Raw genomic sequence first — 22,571 nt, 5'->3', positions numbered from 1 at the left:
TTTTAGGATATTACTTCACCTGGAGAAATGCCATGATTTCTAGCAATAGACCCACACTACAAGCAAAGGAAATTAAAATTCATTTTTAAATATTTATTTATTTCCTTTTGTTGCCCTTGTTTATATTATTGTTGTAGTTATTATTATTATTGCTGTTGATGTTATTGTTGTTGGATAGGTCAGAGAGAAATGGAGAGAGGAGGGGAAGACAGAGAGGAGGAGAGAAAAGGCAGACACCTATAGACCTGCTTTACCGCCTGTGAAGTGACTTCCCTGCAGGTGGGCCTCCGGATTCCTTACACTGCTCCATGCACTTAACCCGCTGCGCTACAGCCCGACTCTCATTAAAATTCATTTTATGAACAACTATATGCCACCAAGCTAGAGAACCTGGAAGAAATGGATGATTTCCTAGATACCTACCAACTTCCAAAACTAAGAAAAGAGGAAGTGGATAACATGAACAGGCCCATCACAGCTAATGAAATTGAAACAGTTATCAAAAATCTTCCCAAAAATAAAAGTCCTGGACCAGATGGTTTTACAAATGAATTCTACAAAACCTTCAAAGAAGAACTAATACCTTTACTTTTAAAAGTCTTCCAGAAGAATGAAGACACTGGAATACTCCCTGCCAGCTTCTATGAAGCCAATATCACCCTGATAACAAAAGCAGACAGGGACACAACCAAAAAAGAAAACTACAGACCAATATCTCTGATGAACATAGATGCGAAAATATTGAACAAAACTCTAGCCAACCGGATACAGCAGTATATCAAAAAGATTGTTCATCATGACCAAGTGGGGTTTATCCCAGGCATGCAAGGTTGGTTTAATATACGTAAATCAATCAATGTGATCCACCACATCAACAAAAGCAAGACCAAAACCACATGGTCATATCAATAGATGCAGAGAAAGCCTTTGACAAAATACAACATCCCTTTATGATCAAAACACTACAAATAATGGGAATAGATGGAAAATTCCTGAAGATAGTGGAGTCTATATATAGCAAACGTACAGCCAACATCATACTCAATGGTGAAAAACTGGAAGCATTTCCCCTCAGATCAGGTACTAGACAGGGCTGCTCACTATCACCATTACTATTCAACATAGTGTTGGAAGTTCTTGCCATAGTAATCAGGCAGGAGCAAGGAATTAAAGGGATATAGATTGGAAGAGAAGAAGTCAAACTCTCCTTATTTGCAGATGACATGATAGTATACATGGAAAAACCTAAGGAATCCAGCAAGAAGCTTTTGGAAATCATCAGGCAATACAGTAAGGTGTCAGGCCATAAAATTAACATTCAAAAGTCAGTGGCATTCCTCTATGCAAACACTAAGTTAGAAGACATTGAAATCCAGAAATCAATTCCTTTTACTATAGCAACAAAAACAATAAAATATATAGGAGTAAACCTAATCAAAGAAGTGAAAGACTTGTATACTGAAAATTATGAGTCACTACTCAAAGAAATTGAAAAAGACACAAAGAAGTGGAAAGATATTCCATGTTCATGGGTTGAAGAATTAACATCAAAATGAACATATTACCCAGAGCCATCTACAAATTTAATGCTATCCCCAACAAGATCCCAAGCAGAGAATAGAAAAAAATTTTTAGGAGAATAGAAAAAATGCTACAAATGTTTATCTGGAACCAGAAAAGACCTAGAATTGCCAAAACAATCTTGAGAAAAAAGAACAGAACTGGAGGCATCACACTCCCAGATCTCAAGCTGTATTGTAGGGCCATTGTCATCAAAACTGCTTGGTACTGGAACATGAACAGACACACTGACCAGTGCAATAGAATTGAGAGCCCAGAAATGAGGCCCCACACCTATGGACATCTAATCTTTGACAAAGGGGCCCAGACTATTACATGGGGAAAGCAGAGTCTCTTCAACAAATGGTGTTGGAAACAATGGGTTGAAACATGCAGAAGAATGAAACTGAATCACTGTATTTCACCAAATACAAAAGTAAATTCCAAGTGGATCAAGGACTTGGATGTTAGACCAGAAACTATCAGATACTTAGAGGAAAATATTGGCAGAACTCTTTTCCGCATAAATTTTAAAGACATTTTCAATGAAATGAATCCAATTACAAGGAAGACTAAGGCAAGTATAAACCTATGGGACTACATCAAATTAAAAAGCTTCTTCACAGCAAAAGAAACCACTACCCAAACTAAGAGACCCCTCACAGAATGGGAGAAGATCTTTACATACCATACATCAGACAAGAGTTTATTAACCAACATATATAAAGAGCTTGCCAGACTCAACAACAAGACAACAAATAACCCCATCCAAAAATGGGGGGAGGACTTGGACAGAATATTCATCACAGAAGAGATCCAAAAGGCCGAGAAACACATGAAAAAATGCTCCAAGTCTCTGATTGTCAGAGAAATGCAAATAAAGACAACAATGAGATACCACTTCACTCCTGTGAGAATGTCATACAGCAGAAAAGGTAACAGCAGTAAATACTGGAGAGGGTGTGGGGTCAAAGGAACCCTCCTTCACTGCTGGTGGGAATGTCAATTGGTCCAACCTCTGTGGAGAACAGTCTGGAGAACTCTCAGAAGGCCAGAAATGGACCTACCATATGACCCTGCAATTCCTCTCCTGCGGATATATCCTAAGGAACCCAACACATCCATCCAAAAAGATCTGTGTACACATATGTTCTTGGCAGCACAATTTGTAATTGCCAAAACCTAGAAGCAACCCAGGTGTCCAACAACAGATGAGTGGCTGAGCAAGTTGTGGTATATATACACAATGGAATACTACTCAGCTGTAAAAAATGGTGACTTCACCGTTTTCAGTCGATCTTGGATGGACCTTGAAAAAATCATGTTGAGTGAAATAAGTCAAAAACAGAAGATGAATATGGGATGATCTCACTCTCAGGCAGAAGTTGAAAAACAAGATCAGAAAAGAAAACACAAGTAGAACCTGAAATGGAATTGGCGTATTGCACCAAAGTAAAAGACTCTGGGGTGGGAGGGTGGGTGGGGAGAATACAGGTCCATGAAGGGTGATAAATGACATAGTGGGGGTTGTATTGTTAAATGGGAAACTGGGGAATGTTATGCATGTACAGAATATTGTATTTACTGTTGAATGTAAAACATTAATTCCCCAATAAAGAAATAAATTTTTAAAAAATTCATTTTAACTCATTTACACATGATCTGGCAAAAGCATGCTGAGAAATATAATTGCTTTGCTTTCATTCTCATCTGGAAATGTTTAATTTTTCTGTGAAAATGTTTATTTAATGTCCAGTATTCTTATTAGAAATAACAATTGACCCAATAAAGAAATAATTTGTTTTAAAAATTAAAGAAAAAAAAAGGTGAATTCAACAAAAAAAAGAAATAACAATTGATAGATTATATTTCACAAGAAAGTGATTCTCTGTTAGAAATTATCTAGTGATTACAGGTGCATATTAGAAAAATGTGAAAGAAGTATATAAACTAAAGCATAAGTAAAAATTAAATAATTGGGAGTCAGACAGTAGCACAGCGGGTTAAGCACACGTGGTGCAAAGCACAAGGACCAGCATAAGGATGCCGGTTCTAGCCCCCGGCTCCCCACCTGCAAGGGAGTCGCTTCACAGGCGATGAAGCAGGTCTGCAGGTGTCTTTCCCCATCTCTGTCTTCCTCTCCTCTCTCCATTTCTCTCTGTCCTATCCTACAACGACAACATCTACAACAATAAAACAACAAGGGCAACAAAAGGGAATAAGTAAAATCAATGTTTTAAAAAAGAAATAGCTTTTTTAAAAAATGAGCATCTCACAAACAACTTACAAAAATAAATAAAAAAATAGCTGCCAACATTCAGAAAATAAAGGAGAAAGCTCACAGAGCAAAAAAAAATCACAGGATTATGCAATAATGCATTTTGATTACTCAAAAAAAAAAAAAAAGCCTCTCAGATTTTGAGAAAAAAAATTAAGAGCAAATCAGAAAACTTAAGAAGTAAGTGTTAAGTGATCCTAAGTATAGAATCTAGCTCTAGTTGTTAAGGGAAATAAAAAGAATTTTTAATTCACAACTTTTGAAAATTTGAGATATTCTTCACATACCATAACCCCCCCTTTAACGTAAATTTATGTATATCCTCTTTTTTTTTTTAGAAACTCTACTCATGAGTTCCCACTATCTTACCCACAAAAACCTACTTTCAGTCTCAGTTTTTTTTCTTTTGCTTGAGTTTCTTCTTGTTACACATAAACCACCAATGGAAGCATTATATGCATATTTGTTGTTTTTAATTTATATTTTTTAGTTTTTTATTTATAAAAAGGAAATACTGGGAGTTGGGCGGTAGCACAGCGGGTTAGTGCAAGGATCCGTGTAAGGATCTGGGTTCCAGCCCGGGACTCCCCACCTGCAGGGGAGTCGCTTCACAAGTGGTGAAACAGGTCTGCAGGTGTCTATCTTTCTCTCCCCTCTCCGTCTTCCCCTCCTCTGTCCATTTATCTGTCCTATCCAACAACAATGATGACATAAATAATAATAATAATGACTACAACAATAAAACAACAAGGGCAACAAAAGGGAATAAATATTTTATTAAAAAAAAGAAAACACTGACAAAACCATAGGATAAGAGGGGTACAACTCCACACAATTCCCGCCACCAGAACACCGTATCCCATCCCCTCCCAATAGCTTTCCTATTCTTTATCCCTCTGGGAGTATGCCCAGGGTCACTATGGGGTGCAGAAGGTAGACGGTCTGGCTTCTGTAATTGCTTCCCTGCTGAACATGGGTATTGACAGGTTGATCCATACTCCCAGCCTGTCTCTCTCTTTCCATAGTGGGGCAGAGCTCTGGGGACACATATATATTTTTTCTCTTTTAAAAGTGATTTTACTTATTTTATTTTAATGAGAGAGAGGTGCAGGGAGAAAGAAAGAGGAGAGAGAAACCAACCAGAGCACTGTTCAGCTCTGGCTTATAGTCAACATCATATACTTTTATGTGTATAAGAAAAGTAGAAATTTAAAAACAGGGGCTCACTTAATGTGCTGCTTTGACATGTGTTGGACCCAAGTTCAAGCTCGGTCCCCACTGCACTGAAAGAAGCTCCAGTGCTGTAGTTTTACTCTTAACTTTCTCTCTGCCTTCCTGTGTCTCCATTTAAAAAAAAAAAAATCACTAGAAAAAGAGAGAGGCAGTCTGGGAGTATGGATTGACCTGTCAACACCCATGTTCAGTGAGGAAGCAATTACAGAAGCCAGACCTTATACCCTCTGCACCCCATTAATGACCCTGGGTCCATACTCCCAGAGGGATAAAGAAAAGGAAAGCCATTATAAGTTCTCCCTCCCCACCTTCAGGGGGCGACACTTCATGAGTGGGGAAGCAGGTCTTGCTCTCTATCTGCCCTTCCACTCTCAATTTCTCTGTCTTAGCAAATAAAATAGAAGGGAGAGGAAAAAGCGGCTGTCAAGAGTATTGGATTTGTAGTGCTGGTATTGAGCCCCAGCGATAACCTTACTAACAATAAAATATGTATTTTTAATTTTCCATATTTATATGGAAACAAATATACAAAATAATTTAAATTCAAACTAAGTGCTGTATAAATACCACGCGCTAACCAATTGTGTCACTGGAGCTCCTCAAACTAAGTGCTAAGAAAAAAAAAAGTCTCGGGGATTGGGCAGTAGCTTAGTGGGTTAAACGCACAGGGCGCAAAGCGCAAGGACTGACACAAGGATCCCAGTTTGATCCCCTGGCTTCTCCACCTTCAGGAGGCTCAGTTCACAAGCGGTGAAACAGGTTTGCAGGTGTCTATCTTTCTCTCCAGAGCCTCTGTGTTGTTTTCGCTGGGCTATGTTGTTTTCACCGGGCTGGCTTCACCGGCGGGTAACAGACGACCAGGGACTCATGGTTGAGCCGTAGGCAGTATCTCTTTTTTTTTTTTTCCTTTTTTTTTTTTTATTTAAGAAAGGATTAATTAACAAACCATAGGGTAGGAGGGGTACAACTCCACACAATTCCCACCGCCCAATCTCCATATCCCACCCCCTCCCCCGATAGCTTTCCCATTCTCTATCCCCCAACACATCCATCCAAAAAGATTTGTGTACACATATGTTCTTGGCAGCACAATTTGTAATAGCCAAAACCTGGAAGCAACCCAGGTGTCCAACAACAGATGAGTGGCTGAGCAAGTTGTGGTATATATACACAATGGAATACTACTCAGCTGTAAAAAATGGTGACTTCACCGTTTTCAGCCGATCTTGGATGGACCTTGAAAAAATCATGTTGAGTGAAATAAGTCAGAAACAGAAGGATGAATATGGGATGATCTCACTCTCAGGCCGAAGTTGAAAAACAAGATTAGAAAAGAAAACACAAGTCGAACCTGAAATGGCAGTATCTCTTTATTCATGCAGGACGCAGCACAATCTAAGACGAGCTAAGTTAAACTCAAAGTACAGTACTCTAAAACTCACAATGCTGTCTTTATATATACTTGCCAAGTAAGGTGGAAACAGGATGTGACATAGAGAGGGTGGAGAGAAAAGTGACTGGTGAAAATCAGAGTGTGACAAAGAGGGGGCAGATTAGGCGAGAATCCTATCACTGAACCACAAATGCCCTGGAGGGAGGGTGGAACTTGTTAACAGTGGTTATGTAAATAGAATGAAGTGGTTATGTAAATAGTATAGTGTTAAGCAGGGGGGATTTAAACCAAATGAAACAGAAGGGGTCTCATGCATACCAACACCTCTGTCTTCCCCTCCTCTCTCCATTTTTATCTGTCCTATTCAACAGTAACAGCAATGACAACAATTACAACAACGATGGCCTCCTGGAGCAGTGGATTCATAGATTAGTAGTTCAGGCACCAAGCCCAAGCCATAACCCTGGAGGCAATAAAAAAAAAAATGAGAGAGAGAGAGAGAGAGAAAGGTAGGTCTGTTTACAGAATAATGTGATGAAACGAGAGTCCGGCGGTATAGCCCAGTGGGTTAAGTGCACATGGCTCAGAGCGCAAGGACCCGCAAAAGGATCCCTGTTCGAGCCCCCGGTTCCCACCTGCAAAAGAGTCGCTTCACAGGTGGTGAAGCAGGTCTGCAAGTGTCTCTCTCGCCCTCTCTGTCTTCCCCTCCTCTCTCCATTTCTCTCTAAAATAATAATAATAATGTGATAAAGTGCAGTGAGAAGCTGCTTTAAGTAGGACTGCAGAAAATGGTGCTCTCAGTTGAGACCTGAGAGGCGAGGGATGAACACCTGCAAGAAGAAACTGCAAGTTCAAAGGCCCTCAGAAAGACCGAGCTTTGGTTTCCTTTTTGTTTGTGCCTTGCGGTTGCTACTGGTTTGAACTAAAAAATGAGCATCTTGGGAGTCGGGCGGAAGCACAGCTAAGCACATGTGGCGCAAAGCGCAGGGACCAGCATAAGGATCCTGGTTAGAGCCCCCGGCTCCCCACCTGCAGGGGAGTTGCTTCACAGGGAGTGAAGCAGGTCTGCAGGTGTCTGTCTTTCTCTCCCCCTCTCTGCCTTCCCCTCCTCTCTCCATTTCTCTCTGTCCTATCCAACAACGACGACATCTACAACAATAAAACAACAAGGGCAACAAAAGGGAATAAATAAAATTAATTTTAAAGAAATAAATAGCTTTTTTTAAAATGTGCATCTCGGGGGTGGGGCGGTGGCGCAGTGGGTTAAGCGCACATTGGCGCAAAGCGACCGGCGTAAGGATCCCTGTTCGAGCCCCCGGCTCCCCACCTGCAGGGGAGTCGCTTCACAGGCAGTGAAGCAGGTCTGCAGGTATCTATCTTTCTTTCCCCTTCTCTGTCTTCCCCTCCTCTCTCCATTTCTCTCTGTCCTATCCAACAACGAATTGCGTCAACAAGGGCAATAATAATAGCCACAACGAAGCTACAACAAGGGCAACAAAAGGGGGAAAAAAATGGCCTCCAGGAGTGGTGGATTCATGGTGCAGGCACCGAGCCCAGCAATAACCCTGGAGGAGGGAAAAAAAAAAAGTGCATCTCACAACTTACAAAAATAAATGAAAAATAGCTGCCAAAATTCAGAAAATAAAGGAGAAAGCTAACAGAGCAAAAAAACCACAGGATTATGCAATAATGCATTTTGATTACTCAAAAAAAAACAAAGCCTCTCAGATTTTGAAAAAAAAATCTAAGAGCAAATCAGAAAACTTAAGAAGTAAATGTTAACCTAGACAAGTCTTAAATGAAACTAAATGAAATAAAAGTCCCAACATTAAAGTGGAAACTGCACATGAAAGGCACAAGCTAGCAAAAGGCTTTGGGGAAGTTCTCACTCATATTTATTTATTTATTATTATTATTACCAGAGCACTGCTCATCTCTGGCTTATGGTGGTCTGGGGGATTGAACCTGGGACTTCAGAGCCTCAGGCATGAGAGTCTCTCTGCATATCCATTATGGTATCTACCCCCGGTCCTCACTCATATTTATCAAAGGACAATAAAATAGAGCTTTGTTGTAAGGTCAAAAAGAATGCCTGTGTAAATGAAGAATGACCTGGCATGGTTTGGATTTTATTCCACGTGCAATTTTAAGATATCAGACTGACTGCCATGTGAAGAATATCTCTAAGAGGACAGGAGTGAAAGCAGGGAGAAGTGAAGAGTGAAATGAAGTGTAAAATTCAATATAGGAAAACCTATAGATGACATCAGGAGGTTGGAAGAAAGTTCCTCCATGCACACAATCAGTGAACTACAGAAGCTAGTGTGATTCAAAGAGAAGTGATGTTGTTTTTACCCTTCATTGGAAGGAAAAAACAGGTTTCTTTTGGTCCAATATAGTGCCTGTGCAAGCTACATTGTGGTTGGAGGGCGGGGATAGATGGGGGTTGAGAGGGAGGAGGGGCCCAATGGTCTGAGTTTCACACTTGAGTGGTATGGTAACACATATTTCTTTTTTTTTTTCCAAGTAACTATTTTATTTTATTTCATTTTCTGCTTTTATAAAATTTTTTATTTATAAAAAGGAAGCACTGACAAAAAACATAGGTTTAAGAGGGGTACAACTCCACACAATTTCTACCACCAGAACTCCATATCCCATCCCATCCCCAATAGCTTTCCTATTTTTTATCCCTCTGGGAATATGAGCCCAGGGATATTATGGGATGCAGAAGGTGGAAGGTCTGGCTCTGTAATTGCTTCCCCACTGAACATGGGCGTTGACAGGTTGATCCATACTCCCAGTCTTTCTCTCTTTTTCTAGTGGGGTGGGGCTCTGGGGAAGTGGGGCTCCAGGACACATCGGTGGGGTCATCTGCCCAGGGAAGTTCGGTTAGCATCATCTTAGCATCTGGAACCTGGTAGCTGAAAAAAAGAGTTAACATATAAAGCCAAACAAATTGCTGACTAATCATGAACCTAAAGGCTGGAATAGTTCAGATGAAGAGTTCAGGGGGGGAATCCGTTTTTTAGATAGTTAGTAGGCCTATTTTAGTTATATTCCAAAGGACCCATGACTATACTAGTTGTTTGTTTGTTTGTTTTTTCCTGAGCCAAACATCTGTTATGCAGGTGGATCCAAGTTATAAGTCTAGGGAGATGATGTCATGGCCGAGAAAAGGACCTTTAGAAAGCTGGATCAGGGAAGAAAGTAGCTCCCAAATATGGAAAAGGTGTATAGATATTGTTGACTGTTAACCCCATTAATTTGATCTGATCTGGGGCCCATATTCATCTTAGGAGCCTATGTGACCTCTGCATCCCTGTAGATCTGAGCTCACATTCTGTGGTCATGAGTAGGAATGTTCCAGGCTGCCCCAATTTCAGGATGCATCTTCCTCAGATAGAACATAGAGTATGTTGTCCAGCCTCCCTTTGAAGAATGGAACATTCTCTACCGTTGTTGATCCACTTTGAGGGCAAGGTCCTATGGGGGACCCACAAAGGGGTCTATTGTGTTGTTCCTGATAGAGATGATCAATAACTATAGAGAAAGGGATCATTCAAGGTCTAGGCCCATCATGTCTGTTTGGGAATCTCAAGACTCTCCGACTAGACTTAGTCTCTCTAATAGAAATGAAATAGTGTCTAATAGAGTAGACACTATTTCATTAGGAACTTTATGGTGTCTTTTTAGGTGTTTCTACTTGCTGCATATACTGACTCACTGCAGACTATTGTGCACTTTTGCTTTCAGGTATATATTTTGCCCTAATTTATGGATATATGTGAACATATTTCCTATCTCATGAGACCTGGTCTATATCTAGGTTTTGGGACTTTGTTAGGAAGTGAACCACCTAAAATGGAATTAGAGAATCCTATGAAAGGAAAGGTCTCTCACCCCAGTATTGAGGCTGAAGGATTGATATTCCACGCTTGATGTCTCTGGACACAGTCTAAGTGAAGCATGCTGAGGTGGTACTCGTTGCATTGACTAGGTTGAGATCAGGAGATGCAATATCATTTGGTGTGAATTGAAAGAAGCATGCAGGAAAGTGAGCCCCACCCTAGAAGTTCCAGGACTGGGGGAAATATAGGCACTATAAAGGAAGTGGGAGGTTCCTGCTGTCTTAGGGTTTAAGAAGGCAATAGTCAACAACAAGACAACAAATAACCTCATGGGAGTCGGGCGGTGGCGCAGTGGGTTAAGCGCACATGGCGCAAAGCGCAGGGACTGGCGTAAGGATCCCGGTTCGAGCCCCCGGCTCCCCACCTGCAGGGGAGTCGCTTCATGGGCGGTGAAGCAGGTCTGCAGGTGTCTATCTTTCTCTCCCCTCTTTCTCTGTCTTCCACTCCTCTCTCCATTTCTCTCTGTCCTATCCAACAACAAAAGCAACATCAACAATGGCAATAATAACCGCAATGAGGCTTCAACAACTAGGGCAACAAAAAGGGGGGGAAAAAAGGCCTCCAGGAGCGGTGGATTCATGGTGCAGGCACCGAACCCAGCAATAACCCTGGAGGAAAAAAAAAATAATAATAACCTCATCCAAAAATGGGGGGAGGACATGGACAGAATATTCACCACAGAAGAGATCCAAAAGGCTGAGAAACACATGAAAAAATGTTCCAAGTCTCTGATTCTCAGAGAAATGCAAATAAAAACAATGAGGTACTGCTTCACCCCTGTGAAAATGTCATACATCAGAAAAGGTAACAGCAGCAAATGCTGGAGAGATTGTGGGGTCAAAGGAACCCTCCTGCACTGCTGGTGGGAATGTCAATTGGTCCAACCTCTGTGGAGAACAGTCTGGAGAACTCTCAGGAGGCTAGAAATGGGCCTACCCTATGATCCTGCAATTCCTCTCCTGCGGATATATCCTAAGGAACCCAACACATCCATCCAAAAAGATCTGTGTACACATATGTTCTTGGCAGCACAATTTGTAATTGCCAAAACCTGGAAGCAACCCAGGTGTCCAACAACAGATGAGTGGCTGAGCAAGTTGTGGTATATATACACAATGGAATACTACTCAGCTGTAAAAAATGGTGACTTCACCGTTTTCAGCCGATCTTGGATGGACCTTGAAAAATTCATGTTAAGTGAAATAAGTCAGAAACAGAAGGATGAATACGGGATGATCTCACTCTCAGGCAGAAGTTGAAAAAACAAGATCAGAAAACACACACACACACACACACACACACAAGTAGAACCTGAAATGGAATTGGCGTATCACACCAAAGTAAAAGACTCTGGGGTGGGTGGGTGGGTGGGGGAGAATACAGGTCCAAGAAGGATGACAGAGGACCTAGTGGGGGTTGTATTGCTATATAGGAAACTGGGGAATGTTACGCATGTACAAACTATTGTATTTACTGTTGAATGTAAAACATTAATTCCCCAATAAAGAAATAAAAAAATAAAAAACAAATAATAAATCTTTGTTTAACTGGTAAAAAAAAAAAAAGAAGACAATAGATAGTTATTGCTATAATCAAATTATTTGGCAATTGGGTTAACTTTGAAAATCTCATTGTTAGAATTTTCTGTATCATACACAACACCACCATAATTTATGTCCTTTACATTATTTATATATAGCTGTGTCTTATGGAGTAACGCCACCAGTTGCTTTAGTAACATATTTCAAAGAGGCATGAAATGTACACACAGGCTTGTAAAAGTGCTTTCTACAAGCAGTCTTGTAAAACTCTATCAATTGAGAAATGCAAATAAAGACAACAATGAGATACCACTTCACTCCTGTGAGAATGTCATACATCAGAAAAGGTAACAGCAGCAAATGCTGGAAAGAGTGTGCGGTCAAAGGAACCCTCCTACACTGCTGGTGGGAATGTCAATTGGTCCAACCTCTGTGGAGAACAGTCTGGAGAACTCTCAGAAGGCTAGAAATGGACCTACCATATGATCCTGCAATTCCTCTTCTGGGGATATATCCTAAGGAACCCAACACGCCCATCCAAAACGATCTGTGTACACATATGTTCTTGGCAGCACAATTTGTAATAGCCAAAACCTGGAAGCAACCCAAGTGTCCAAAAACAGATGAGTGGCTGAGCAAGTTGTGGTATATATACACAATGGAATACTACTCAGCTGTAAAAAATGGTGAATTGACCATTTTCAGTCGATCTTGGATGGACCTTGAAAAATTCATGTTAAGTGAAATAAGTCAGAAACAGAAGGATGAATATGGGATGATCTCACTCTCAGGCAGAAGTTGAAAAACAAGGTCAGAAAAGAAAACACAAGTAGAACCTGAACTGGAGTTGGTATGTTGCACCAAAGTAAAAGACTCTGGGGTGGGTGGGTTGGTGGGGAGAATACAGATCCAAGAAGGATGACAGAGGACCTAGTGGGGGTTGTATTGTTATATGGAAAACTGGTAAATATTATGCATGTACAAACTATTGTATTTACTGTCAAATGTAAAACATTAATTCTCCAATAAAAAATTTTTTAAAACTCTATCAATTATTCTCTTTTTAAAAGATTTTATTTATTTTACTAATGAGAAAGACAGAAGAGAGAAAGAACCAGACATCACTCTGGTACATGCTGCCAGGGATTGAAGTCAGGACCTCATGCTTGAGAGTCTAAAACTTTATCCACTGCACCACCTCCCAAGTCACTCAATTATTCCCTTTTTTACCACAACTAAAATAAAATAAAATCATCCTGCACCTCTCTGGGTTCTTATAAGGCTGGACTAATTAATTAGCAAACAAACATGAGACAGACTGATACAAGAAAATTAAGAAATACAAGAAACGTACAGAAACGGTGGAGAAGGGAGTCGGGCAGTAGTGCAGCAGGTTAAGAGCAAGTGGCACAAAGCACAAGGACCAGAAAAGATCCTGGTTTGAGCGCCCAGCTCCCCACCTTCAGGGAGGTCATTTCACAAGCAGTGAAGCAGGTCTTCAGGTGTTTATCTTTCTCTCCCCTCTCTGTCTTCCCCTCCTCTCTCCATTTCTCTCTGTCCTATCCAACAACAATGACGACATCAGTAACAACAATAACTATAACAATAAAATAACAAGGGCAACAAAAGGAAATAAATAAATATTTAAAAATTTAAAAAAGAAAAGAAAGGGTGGAAGAGATAGCATAATGGTTATGCAAACAGACTCTTAATTCTTAAAACTCTGAGGTCCCAGGTTCAATCCTCCATATCACCATAAGTCAGAGCTAAACAATACTCTGGTTAAAAAAAATAATTAATTATATAAATAAAATTTAAAATATATAATTAAAATCATCTATCTCATGAACATATGATAAAGATATAGAAATTCTGAGTCTGTCACCATATGGTCCTACACTGCATCTTTTAAACCCTTTGTTAAGGCAGAGAATCTGATAGAAGACAAGTCAGGGTCAGATGGGAAGATTACAAAAAGGCAAAAGCAGTCAGGCTCAAATTCTCCCCTCACCTCTGACCAGATCTTCCATGGGACTCTCAAAGGGACTCTCTAGATTCTCTCTTATGAAATTAAACTTTTGCCAAAGATATACTTTGGGGACAGATTTTTACTCCCTCACAGTACACGTTTCGGATGCCACCCAAATCAAACAACTCTGCCAGTTTTGTAGCACTCTGTCAAGACATGGTGTGATCTTGATGCGGGGAGGAGGAAGAGAAGAATTGGTTCAGGTTGTAGTCAGTATCTGAAGCATCTCTCTCTTTCTCTTTTTAAAGTTTCTCTATTTTTTAATTTTATTTATTATTGTGTAGAGACAGAGAAAAACTGAATGGTGGGGGGAGAGATCGACAGAGAGACACACATGCATCCCTGCTTCACCACTTTCACGCAGATTTCCCCTTGCAGGTGGGGAGCACGGGCTTAAACCTGGGTCCCTGCATACTGTACTGTGTGTGCTTAGCCCCGTGCGCCACTGCCTGGTCCCTCTGAAGCATCTCTCAATGGTCTCTGCTGACAAATACTCATCTTCAAAATGGGCCAAGAATTATCTGGGTGTCCTACTGACTGAGAGATAAGCCTAGTTTTGCTCACTTTTGAGGTTAGGAAACCAAATTCATGGTTTTAGATTCTTGGCTTTCAGTAGGAACACAGCTAACAAGTTACACAACTGGTATTTTACTCATGTCAGTTCCTTTAAAAGCAATGGTTGATTTTGTTACATCCTGTCCAACTTCTTTCTTTTTTATTTATTTTTTTTTCATGCCAGGATTTCATGCCTATATGATTCCATTGAACTCTATTTTTTTTCTTGATTTTCTTTGTTTTATGGAATAAGGGCCTCACGTATCTGTGATTTCACTTCACATATCTGTAATTTCAGCTATGTTTTTTTCTTCATTTAGAGAAACAAATAGAGGAAGACAGAGAGGGAGAAAGAAAAGGAGAGACACCACAGCAAGGTTCCATCCAAAGGTCCTTCTGCTTCCACGCATGATTCTCCCACCTGGTGCCAGGGCTTAAACCTGGATCCTCAAGCATGGTAGTGTCCACTCTTCCTATAAGGTGAGATATGTCCTGACTCCTCAAATTTCTTTTTATTTATTTATTTTCCTCCAGAGTTATCTCTGGGGCTCAGTGCTGGCACTACGAATCCACTACTCCTGGCAGCTTTTTATTTTCTTCTTTTAATTTTACTGGATATAACAGAGAGAAACTGAGAGAAGAGCATAAAGAGAGGGAGAGACAGGGAGTCGGGTGGTAGCACAGCTGGTCAAGCACAGGCTGCTCAAAGCACAACCAGCATAAAGATCCTGGTTGGAGCCCTGGGCTCCCCATCTGCAAGGGAATCGCTTCACAGGCAGTGGGTAAAGCAGGTCTGCAGGTGTCTATCTTTCTCTTCCCTTCTCTGTCTTCCCCTCCTCTCTCCATTTCTCTTTGTCCTATCCAACAACGACGACATCAACAACAATAATAAAACAACGAGGGCAACAAAAGAGAATATATATTTAAAAGACAGAAGAGGAGAGAAAGGCACCTGCAGACCTGCTTCACTACTTGTGAAGGACCCTCCTGCAGGTGGGGAGCCAGGGGTTCAAACCAAGATCCTTGTCCAGGTCCTTGTACTTCCTACTGTGTGTGCTTAGCCTGGAGCACCACTGCCCAGCCCCCTCAAATTTCTTTATACCATGTTTTTACATGTGTATTTCCTCCTACTGAAGTATATCTTCATAGTTTTTAGGTTTCACATTCCTTAATTTAAACCTTTTAGAAATGAGAGTGAGTAATCTTCTCATTCCCTCAGAGTTTTTTTTTGTTTGGAATCCTGTTTGAGCCAACTCCTTACTGCCAAACAATAGTCCCTTCAAATTGCCATAATTCAGTCAAAGGGGGTTAATAATTGTACCCATGCTAGATAATTCTAGAGCGATTCAATAAACTGACAAAGGCAAAGTACTTAGAGCAGTCCTAACACACAGAAAGACATGCTCAATCAAGTAGAAATTCAAAGAGCCTGTCTTCTCTTAAATATTATCTTTAGAGTTAGGGAAATGGCATAATGATTATACAAAAAGATTTTTATGCCTGAAGCTCTGAGAGGTCCCAGGTTCTGTCCCCAGCACCATCATAAACCAAAGTTGAACAGCGCTCTGGGGTTTCTCTCTCTCTTTCCCTCTACTTCTCTCTCATTAAAATAAAGTATTTGAGAAAAAATTACCTCTAAGTTATTCTACTAAAAAGATGCACATAAATATATACTAGGTGGTAGTTGTGTTAAAAGAATAAAGTTTTCGAATTGGCAAGCTATGGAGACACATAAAACCAATCAACTTTTATAGTGAATCCTATCTTTTCACCCCCCAAAAATATATGTATGTGAGTGTACTTAACACAGAACAAGGGACTCACATTTTCTACTAAGAAGCATTTTGGTTTTTTTTTTTTTTTTTTTTTTTTTCCTCCTCCAGGGTTATTGCTGGGCTCGGTGCCTGCACCATGAATCCACCGCTCCTGGAGGCCATTTTTTCCCCCTTTTCTTGCCCTTGTTGTAGCTTCGTTGTGGTTATTATTATTGCCCTTGTTGACGCAATTCGTTGTTGGATAGGACAGAGAGAAATGGAGAGAGGAGGGGAAGACAGAGAAGGGGAGAGAAAGATAGACACCTGCAGACCTGCTTCACCGCCTGTGAAGCGACTCCCCTGCAGGTGGGGAGCCGGGGACTCGAACCGGGATCCTTACGCCGGTCCCTGCGCTTTGCGCCACATGCGTTTAATCCACTGCGCCACCGCCCGACCCCCAGCATTTTGGTTTTTAAGAAACACTGAAAGTTCTTCCGTACAGAAGACTGGCCAATAGAAACCCCTGAGTCTGCACTTTGTTCTATGTGCTGGCAAGAAACATTTATTTCTTCTCTTTCATTTATCTCTCACTTCTAGTAAGATTTTGTCCTACATCACAAGGTATTTCCTGTACAGCACCTGTTTTCTTACATGTAAGTACTTTAAAATTAAGCATTTCTTTAAAAGTTTATTTTAGCATGGGGGTGTAGAGGCTTTTGTTTAAAGTATTTGATATAGTTTTCTACCATGTCTAGCAGTTTTCTTTCCTAACATACTTGACTTTTTAACATTTGAGGTATAGCTGAAAGACTGATGTGTTCATATTTAGCTGCTTTAAATTTAGTCCAACAGCAAGTATGTGCCAAGTGTTAGATATAGTGCTTTTCAGGGTATAAAAGAACCTTGAATCTTCATCAAATAACACTTCCATGGTAAATACATACTAGGTATTGTTTTTACTAACTTGACTGTTACTTTCACTCTTCAGTACATATGCATAATTGTTTGTGCTAGTAAGGAATCTTTATACTTTGAAAATATTTTTATTCTTTTTTATATGATTTATTTATTTTCCCTTTTGTTGCCCTTGTTTAACATTGTTGTGGTTATTGATGTCGTTGTTGTTAGGACAGTGAGAAATAGAGAGAGGATGGGAAGATAGAAGGGGGAGAGAAAGACAGACACCTGCAGACCTGCTTCACCACTTTTGAAGTGACTCCCCTGCAGGTGGGGAGCCAGGGGCTCAAACCGGGATCCTTACGCCAGTCCTTGCGCTTTGCGCCACGTGCGCTTAACCCACTGCGCCACTGCCCGACTCCCATGAAAATAATTTTTTTTTTAAATTTTTTTTTATTTTATTTTATTTATTCCCTTTTGTTGCCTTTGTTGTCTTATTGTTGTAGTTATTATTGTTGTTGTCGTCGTCATTGTTGGATAGGACAGAGAGAAATGGAGAGAGGAGGGGAAGACAGAGAGGAGAGAGAGAGACAGACACCTGCAGACCTGCTTCACCGCCTGTGAAGTGACTCCCCTGCAGGTGGGGAGCCGGGGGCTCGAACCGGGATCCTTATGCCGGTCCTTGTGCTTTGCGCCACCTGCGCTTAACCCGCTGAGCTACAGCCCGACTCCCGAAAATAATTTTTTAAATCACCATAATCCTTAACTTTTCAGTATGAAATCGAGAGAAACACACCAGAATCCTTCAAAATTAAATTCTGATGTTTCATTTATATGTATAAAACAAGATGTTACTTTCCCATTTCATATTTGAAAGTATGTGAAGTGAGAGATTATGAAATGGAAAACTTTCCACCAGAGCAAAAAAAGTTAAAATTTAACATTAATTCAACAAGGGCAACAAAAAGGAAAATAAATAATAAATAAATAAATATTTTTAAAAGTTTACCATTAATAAAACCTAGAAAGAAGAGGAAAATCAAAGCAACAGATTTAGTCACTGGATTAGTATTAACATTATCAATTAAGATTAAGATGAGATGATACACTCATATTATTATTTCATATTAATAAGATCATTGGCTGTCTTATTTTCTCAAAAATGGTGTGTTCTCTAGCAGGAGAAACAGGCATATTGTTAATTTTATTCACTAAAGCTAATAAACAAAGCTGGAATGCTTCAAATATGAACCAAATCCTGTAAGTTTAAGAATTGAGGCCATTCCATGGAAGATTCTTTTAGAAGCATCACTGAAGTGTCAGTCTTTAGAGCATCTTCAAATCCATCAGTATTCTCATTTCAATTTCTGCTGCCTCCATTTTCCCCTTTTTCTGCCTCCTACCTACCTCCTAAACTGAACCACTAATTGGTAGACAGAGAAGGGTCTGGCATTAAGTCAGGTTCCAGAAATTCCTATAACCATTCAGCACTAAACATTTCTGGGAAGCTGTCTTTGGGGGTTTTGTTGTTGTTTGTTTGTTTTGGTTTGGTTTTTGTTTTTTTCTTCCTCTTTTTCTTCCTTCCTTCCTTCCTTTCTTTCTTTCTTTCTTTCTTTCTTTCTTTCTCTCTTTCTTTTTTTCCCCCTCTTCCCCCAACCCCAATTCCTGCGGTTGTTTTTTTACTCTGAATAGCTGAAGTTAAAAAAACAAAACAGGGAGTGGGGCAGTAGCACAGCAGGTTAAGCGCACTTGGCGCGAAGTGCAAGGACTTACACAAGGATCCGGGTTTGAGTCCCCGGCTCCCCACCTACAGGGGCGTCCCTTCACAGGTGGGGAAGCAGGTCTACAGATGTCTATCTTTATCTCTCCCTCTCTGTCTTCCCCTCCTCTCTCCATTTCTCTCTGTCCTATACAACAACAACAACATCAATAACAACAACTACTACTACAACAATAAAAACAAGGGCAACAAAAATGAAATAAATAAATACATAAATGTTTTTTAAAAAAAGCAAAACAAGGGACTGGGTGATAGCGCACCTGGTTGAGCTCATGTGCTACAACACCCAAGGACTCAGGTTCAAGCCCCTGTCCCCACTTGCAGGGTGAAAGCTTCATGACTGGTGAAGCAGTACTGCAGGTACTCTGTCCTTCTCTCTCTACTTCCCCTTTCCCCTCAATTTCTGGCTGTCTCTATCCAATAAATAAATAAATATAATAAAAAAAAACTACAGGGGGCTGAGAGATGTGCTGTTCTGGACATTTTGTATGTATTTCTGTCTTATATTTTTGAGTTTCTCTGTTTCTTTTTTTCTTTTTCTTTTTTTTTTTTTTTTGCCTTCAGAGTTATTGCTGGGGCTCCGTGCTTGCACCACAGATCCACTGCTCCTGGAGGTCTTTCCCCCTCCTGCCTCCCAATTTTATTGCCCTTGTTGTTTCCATTATTGTTATTGTTGTTGGATAGAACAGAGAGAAATAAGGAAGGGGGAGGCAGAGAGGGGGAAGACAGACACCTGTAGACCTGCTTCACCGCCAATGAAGTGACCCCTCTGCAGGTGGGGAGTCCGAGGCTTGAACCAGGATCCTTATGCCTGTCCATGCACTTCAGGCCATGTGCGCTTAATCTGCTCAGCTACTGCCCAGCCCCATGTCTTATATTTTTGTAGCAATGTAAAGGATCCCTACTGGGGAGTCGGGCGGTAGCGCATTGGGTTAAGCACAGGTGGCACGAAGCACAAGGACAGGCTCAAGGATCCTAGTTCGAGCCCCTGGCTTCCCAATTGCAGGGGAGTCCCTCACAGGCGGTGAAGCAGGTCTGCAGGTGTCTTTCTCCCCTTCTCTCTCCATTTCTCTCTGTCTTATCCAACAACGACTACAACAATAAGATTTTTTTTAAAAGGACCCCTAATATTTTGAAATGAAGACCCACCTGCAGGGGGGAAGTTTCATGAGTGGCGAAGCAGGACTGCAGGTGTCTGTCTCTTTCCCTCTCTAACTCCCCTTCCCCTTTCAATTTCTCTGTCTCTAATAAATTTTTTTTTAATGAAGAGCTAGTTAAACCATAGTGTTGGCAAGTATTTGCTTTCTCCACTCAGTAGGATAAATCTCAAGAAGGTATTTCCTTAATTTCCCTGAAGCTTGCAGTGTAAGATTACAAACATAAGTGATTTAAAAGGAACGGGGGGGGGGGGGGGGGGAGTTGGGGGTGGTGGTGGAATGTCACAACGGTTTTGTAAAAGACTTATGCCTGAGACTCTGAGGTCTCAGGCCATCCCAGCATAACCATAAACCAAAGCAGAGCAGTACTCTGGCACCTTTCTTTTTTTCTAACTTCCTTCCTTCCTTCCTTCCTTCTTCCCTTCCTTCCTTTCTTCCTTTCTCTTTCATTAAAATAAATAAAGTATTTTAAAAGAAAAAGTAGCTTAAAAGGTGTACAGGACCCCCAACTCCCTCGTACTGGCCTTCCCTGCTGTGCCAGTAATCTGTGAAAAGCAAGGGAAATGCCCAGAATCCCAAAACCTTGCTCTTTGTATCAAAAGTCCAACGACCTGGGTGACCACAATCAGTAATTCAAGAGGAAACCAAAGTGAAAGAAACAGAAACCTAAAACTGTAACTCTCTGGACTGAAGACCGTTTCACCACACCCAGGAAGTGTACTTTCCTCACACTAGCAATCAGTTTATAAATATTTTGGATGAAGTTGCTTGCAAGAGGCTAGGGTTATTTAAAGTTCAAAGACACTCAGGAAGTTTACTTAGCAAATTGCTATAAAGGCTAGTAGCTGCCGATTCGAATTGTTAAATTGCCAGTTCACAATAACGTAAATACGAGTTTGTGGCTCACATCGGGTCTTTAGTATTCTCCTCTTTTATTGTGACAAACCAAGATTTTTTTTGTTTGTTTGCCTTCAGGGTTATTGTTGGGGCTCGGTGCCTGCACCACGAATCCACTGCTCCCAGAGGCCACCTTTTCCCTTTGGTTGCCCTTGTTGTCTATCATTGTTGTTGTTAATATTATCGTTGTTATTGTTGTTGGATAGGACAGAGAGAAATTGAGAGAGGAGGGGAAGACAGAGAGGGCAAGAGAAAGATAGACACCTGCAGACCTGCTTCACCACCTGTGAAGCGACGCCCCTGTAGGTGGGGAGCTGGGGGTTGAACTAGGGTTCTTAAGCCAGTTCTTGCGCTTTGCGCCACTTGCGCTTAACTCGCTGTGCTACTGCCCGGACCCCAGATTTTTTTTTTTTAAAGATTTATTTATTGATGAGAAAGATAGGAGGAGAGAGAGAAAGAACCAGACATCACTCTGGTACGCGTGCTGCCGGGGATTGAATATAGGACTTCGTGCTTGAGAGTCTAATGCTTTATCCACTGAGCTACCTCCCGGGACCACACACAAACCAAGATTTTGTTAACCTTGTTAATCATACCTATAACTGCAGAAAAAAAAAAACTTTTTTTCCAGGTGATACTTTCCATCCGCATGTAGGAGTTTCCTGACAGTTGTCTAAGTTTCCTCTTGCTGACATTTACAAGTTGCTCGGCTTCTAACCTGGCCCCCTTTTTCTCTGTAATTTGACGAATGTTGTGTGTAGATATGATATGCCTTATATAGAAACCCAGTGCAGTGGTTTGTGATTTTGAGGAAGTGCCAATCATATAAAATATGAAAGTTTCCTGTGTTTGGGGCCCAGGCTTTAGAAATTATTCCTCTGTTAGTTTTAAAGCCTTGATGTCTCATCCATTTCCCCACTTTAAAAAAATTTTTTATACTTATTTATTCCCTTTTGTTGCCCTTGCGGTTTTACTGCTGTATTTATTATTGATGTCGTTGTTATTGGATAGGACAGAGAGAAATTGAGAGAGGAGGGGAAGACAGAGAGGGCGAGAGAAAGATAGACACCTGCAGACCTGTTTCACTGCCTGTGAAGGGACTCCCCTGCAGGTGGGGAGCTGGGGGCTTGAACCGGGATTCTTGCGCTGGTCCTTGCGCTTTGCACCACCTGCATTTAACCTGCTGTGCTACCCGACCGACTCCCGCCATTTCCCCACTCTTATTACACAAACAATTTCACAGAACAGACTACACTATGACCATAATAGATCAAGATTAAAAACATCCCACAATCGTATTTAAACACGGGAAAACTTTAAATATTATCCTAGTCAAAAAATGTCCCTTTTCTGGCTAATACGAATGACTGCTGCTGCTTTGCCTGTTGTGAAATAAGCTTCACCATATCCTGCAACACTTCATGGAGAATATTTAGTGATGCATCCAATCAGACATTTTCTAGAGCACCTGCACTTCCTTGATTCTCCTCCAAATCATCCAACTAGAGCACTCCTCAGCTCTAGTTTGTGGTGGTACTAGGCCCTGGAAATTGAACTTTAGTCCTCAAAGCCTCGGGCATGTAAGT

General features: G+C 40.9%; 1 protein-coding gene across 1 annotated transcript in view; it reads left to right on the top strand.

The window, feature by feature from the left end:
• Nucleotides 1–16,833: 16,833 nt before the first annotated feature.
• The window catches only part of PLAC8 (placenta associated 8), a 31,249-nt gene continuing 25,511 nt past the window's right edge, over nt 16,834–22,571 (top strand). The window contains exon 1 of the mRNA XM_060187942.1: nt 16,834–16,907. The gene's annotated coding sequence lies outside the window, so the exon portion shown is untranslated. The remainder of the gene's footprint in view (nt 16,908–22,571) is intronic.

This window comes from Erinaceus europaeus, chromosome 3 (genome assembly GCF_950295315.1).
Source record: "Erinaceus europaeus chromosome 3, mEriEur2.1, whole genome shotgun sequence".
In the NCBI taxonomy this organism is placed as follows: Eukaryota; Metazoa; Chordata; class Mammalia; order Eulipotyphla; family Erinaceidae; genus Erinaceus; species Erinaceus europaeus.
This window is presented reverse-complemented; position numbering and strand designations above follow the sequence as displayed.